The 5,222-nt window shown below is 38.8% G+C and overlaps 1 pseudogene; it reads right to left on the reverse strand.

The window, feature by feature from the left end:
• Positions 1 to 2,686: 2,686 nt before the first annotated feature.
• On the reverse strand, positions 2,687 to 3,493 carry LOC136203903 (gibberellin 2-beta-dioxygenase-like; annotated as a pseudogene).
• Between the last annotated feature and the right edge of the window lie 1,729 nt (positions 3,494 to 5,222).

Raw genomic sequence — 5,222 nt, forward strand, 5'->3', positions numbered from 1 at the left:
TCTGTGCTAGAGGACAAACCTGCGAGAAGAAGACAAGCCTGGTGCCTGCCGAATTCAGACGACAGGATTGGCCTGCAAATCTGAAGCTGACCAGAACAATGACGCAAGCAAAGAGCCATTTGAATTCAACGGTTAGATCCGAATTCAAATGATTGTGTCTTCAGATTTCAACTATAAAAGGACAAGTACACTTCTTGGATCCTTTGCTGAAATACAAGAGAGAAAGAATATACATACAAAGCACATCAAAACAAGAAAAAGATCTTACACCAAATTTCCATTTCTGTGTAAAAGCTAGATTGATTTTGTAATCATCTAAAGTGTTCTTTGTCTGAAAAAGAACAAGTTTGTATCAATTGTAAAATTGAGAGAGTTGTGCTGAGTACTCGGTTTTAAGTACTCAGCGGTAGAGAAATCTAGGTGTTCGGTTATAGCACTTAGTAGGAGTTGAGTAGACGAATAGAGGACGGTACTCTTGCATATTCAACTGCCTTGTAAACGGCTTGTGCTCTACCTTTAAAGAGCTCAGTATTGGATTGAAAAAGCCCGGAGGGATTCTGGGGACTGGACGTAGGCGGAGAGGCCGAACCAGGATAAGTCGTGCTGAGTAATTTCTAACTCTCTCTCAATATATATCTGTATGTGTTGCTTGCTATATTTACTCAGCATATAAATTGCTTAAGCTGACACTGAGTAAATCAGAGTGCTGAGTTGGAAGCTGACCACAAAAGCGTCATTTCCCAACTCACAAGTAAAACAGTTCTAGTCAGTATCTGACTAAAGCTGTCTTACGTCTCACTCGGCCGTGCTGACCAAAACTGAGTTGTGAAACTCAAAGAATTATATCAAGTCAGCATAATTAAAACGAAAAAGGTATATTAGTTCCTGACCCCCCCCCCCCCCCTTGGAACTAATTACACGGGACCAACAATAAGAAACGGGTTTCCAACATATCTCACCTGTGGAAGAGCATACATGCTGGGTTCGATGAGTTTAGGAATGGAATGAGTTTATGAATGGGCTTGCTTAGAGCATCGGGAATGGGGAAAAAGTCTCCTTTTGGGACGACATATGGCTTGACAATATCAAACTTAGTGATGTTGCTATCATCCCCATCGACACAATCCAAAAAGCTGGAAAGTAGCAAAGAAAATGGTGGAACTCGGTGACTGGAATTGGAATCTACTCGAGTAGTATTTTGAATTGTGGATCCTTCTAAAACTCAGAGGCATCATAGCGAACAAGAAGGCACAAATTAGAGATATGCCTCGTTGGAAAAACTCGAAGAATGGGGAGTATTCTTGTAAAGTCGTTTATGAGTTTATAGTGGAAAATAAAGACCTTCAAAACTCTTATTCCAAATGTAAGCAGATTTGGAAATTTAAAATCGCTCAAAGAATTAAATCCTTCCATTGGCTGTGCTACCATGATAGGCTTCTGACTAATCGAGAAAGACAAGGGAGACACTTAACTGAGCATGCAAACTGTGAAAGGTGTAATGAAGGAGAATCGTTGACCCGTGCTCTAAGGATTGCCTAAAAAGTGCAGAAACTTGGAAGGAGTTTATCCCCCTAGCATAGTGGAGGAACTTTTTTTCAATCCAAACAGAGCAATGGTTAACTCTTTGCTTGTTGAAAGAGGGAAATTTATTTCCTTCTGACAATAGACATATGGAGATGGAGAACCTCGCTGGAATTTCTCTAGTCATTCAAATGGATTTGAAGGTCCTAAAGACTGAAACAAACTGTTTAGTAGTCGTTAATAGCATCAATCATAATTGTCCACTTCACCACCCAGCCAGAACCCTCATATGGGGCACCTAGAACATGCTTAAACATTTTGATAAGGTTAGTTTAAGCCATGTGTACGCAGAGAAAGAAATAGGGCTGCAGATTTTATGGCCTCACAAGCACACACCTATCCAGTGGGAATCACGACTCTAGAATGAGCTCCGCCCGGTATCAATGATGTTTTACGAAAGGGCGAGAGCAGAAGCTCTCTGCCCAAATTGCCTGCTACCTTGGAGTATCCCTGCTGAAGTTTTTTTTCTCTATTCTGCTTTTTCGTTTTCTCTTCCTGCCCTTGCTCTTTTCTCTTATGCTATGTTCTTTTTCCTTGCTTTAATTTTCTTTTCTCCCGGCTGTTTTGTTTTTTCCTAGCTGTTTGTTTAGCTTTCTTTTACCTACCAAAAAAATTAAAACAAGATCATGTGAGATAAAATAAAAAATTTTAATTAAAAATGGATATTTTTGCCATTGCTGAAAACATAACCACGTGTGCTAACTAGTGTCATTTTCATAAACACAAGACTAATAAATTATTTATCCATACTAGTACTACTATAAAATTTAGAATAAATAATTTAGGAAAAAATACAAAAATAAACTTTTTGGTTACACCTGTTTTCGATCGCAGGCTTGTGGTTTAAAAATTTACAAAATGGTACATTAAGGTTCATTCCATTAGCAAACGCATACCAAATTGACTAACAGTGTTAAAAGTCAAAGGAAAAAGAGTTAAGTTGGTCCTTATATTTATTTATTTTATAAATCAACCCCCTTTATTATCTAATTATCACAAAAAAAACTCCAAAATAAAAAACACCATCTTTTCCATATTTTTTTAATTTCTTATTTTTTTCTTCTTTCTCTTTCTTCTCTCTCCTCTTTCTTCTCTCTCCTCTTTATTAATTTCTCTCACTAAAAATCAAACAAGCTTGAAAGATCAAATCCAAAAGACATGGACGAAATCCCGGCGATCTCTCTTCTGGAACAACTTTCTGATCAGTTTCTTCTGATTCAATTGGCTTCAATATTGCTCCCTTTTGAAACCATGGATGTTGCCTTATTTCACAGAGAAAAATTATATATGAGAAAAATTGTTCAATTGGGTTCAAATTTCTACCATTCAATGCTTGAAGCTTCGGACATGGTGGATAATAATTCAACCTAAACAAGAATCACTTTTCTCATCTTTTAACAGCTTACTCAACACATTCCTCGGCTCTATCCCCAATCCATCCGCCATTAATTCCAATACTTCATATGTCATTCTCTTCACTTCTTTCCTCTGTCAAAAACAGAGGAAACATTAAAATTGAAAAAATTACCTGAAATCAGGATGGATAATGGGGAGAGATTTATGGGAAGTAGTATTGAGGAGAAGATATTCAATCCAACCAACATCATCATTAGGACCAATTCTTTTGTTACCATAGCCAAAAGGACTAGGTAGGAGGAGCAGCTTTGTCTTTTTAAGATTGAGGGAGATTGAAGAAATTGGTAGTTAGAGTTTCTAAATTGGACATGAGTTCCAATGGAACACTATGATTCACTAATTTGAAGAAGCTGAATTCGTGATAGGCATCAACTATGAGAGATTTAGCTTGGGGGTGTTTGAGGTCTATGACTGGAATTTCAGTAAACAGGGCAGTGGGCTTGCATGTTTTGATTAGGGAGTAATGGTTTAACGCAGCCTGAGATAGAACAACCATGGCTACAATATTTCAGAGAATAGAAGAGAAGAAGGAATGACAAAGAAAGGTAAAAGGTGGTGGGATATATATATATAAATGGTGTAAGTCGTTGTTTTCTATCACTTGCTGATGATGATGTTGAGTCAACAAGTCAGCGTAATTGTAAGTCAACCCGTCAGCAAGAGTAAAATCAAGAAGTCGGAATGCTGAGTTATCAAGTCAGCATGGCTGTGGTCAGCATGGTACTGAGGTGATAATACAGGTCAACATGGTCTTGCTGTGTTACCACTGGTCAGTAGGTCTTGCTGAGTTTGTACTTTTTTGAGGAAGGATATTTTGGGTATTTTCACAACTTTGTAAAGGCTATAAAAGGTCTGGGTTGGGAAGTAGTTTCACACGAGAGATTCTTAGACTAAGTCATAAGTGTACACTGTGATAATCTGAATTGGGGATTGGGAAAACACGAGAGTTTCTGGAAAAGGAGAAACTGTTTCAATCTTGTTGTAATCTCCATTGATTAGTGAAGTTGCTGGATGTAGGCAGTTAAGCCGAACCAGGGTAAATTCTGTGTGTATTCTTTTTGATTGTTGTTTCAAGATCCAATCTGTGATCTTTGTGTACTTTGTTTCTCTGTGTGGTTGATTGATCGTTCGAAGCGTAGTTCAACAATTATCTCCACCTTGTCTTTCTATTCACTCCATCAACTAGTGAAGAAAATACACTCAAGGACCACTGACCATCCTAACCAGTTTCAAGCAATGTTCAAATTTATTACTTGAAACAGATTTGGTCAGCATGTCGGCTGGGTTATCCTCAGTTCCCACTTTCACCACCTGAACAGTACCAGTGCTAATCACATCCCTGACGAAATGCATTCTCACATCTATGTGTTTGGATTGCTCGTGAAAAACTTGATGTTTTGACAGATGTATAGCTCCTTGGCTATCATAGTAAATCTTCAAACCATCAATCTGTGTCACTCCAAGTTCCGTTAAGACTCCTCTCAGCCACATAGCTTCTTTTACTGCCTCTGTAACAGCAATAAACTCAGCTTCGGTTGTTGACAAAGTCACAACTGACTGTAGACTTGCCCTCCAACTTATTGCAGTTCCAAACACAGTGAATACGTACCCGGTTTGGGATTTTCTGGTGTCAATGCTACCAGCATAATCAGAATCAACAAAACCTGCTACATCATCCACTAGGGCTTCAGCTCCACCATAACTCAAACCTTTACTCAGTGAGCCTTTGACATACCTCAACACCCACTTCACCGCTGACCAATGAGCTCTTCCTGGATTTGCCATGAACCTGCTGATGAGACTCACAGCATGAGCCAAATCTGGACGTGTACAGACCATCGCATACATTAGACAGCCTACAACACTCGAATATGGCACCCTCTCCATGTCTTCCTTTTCCTCATCAGTTTGAGGACTTTGCTTACTGCTCAGCTTGAAGTGACTTGCAAGTGGAGTGAGAACGGCCTTTGAATTCGTCATACCAAAACGTTCTAACACCTTGCTCAGATAAACTGACTGACTTAGGAATAGCTTCTTTCTTCCTCTGTCTCGAGAAATTTGCATCCCTAAAATTTTCCGTGCTGACCCGAGATCCTTCATCTCAAACCGTGTGTTTAGTTGTGCCTTTAACTGATTTATGGCTGCTTTGTTTTGACAAGCTATAAGCATGTCATCAACATATAACAAGAGATAAATCTTAGAGCCATCACTAAGGTCTCTACTAT

The sequence above is a fragment of the Euphorbia lathyris genome, chromosome 8, assembly GCF_963576675.1.
Source record: "Euphorbia lathyris chromosome 8, ddEupLath1.1, whole genome shotgun sequence".
Classification (NCBI taxonomy): domain Eukaryota; kingdom Viridiplantae; phylum Streptophyta; class Magnoliopsida; order Malpighiales; family Euphorbiaceae; genus Euphorbia; species Euphorbia lathyris.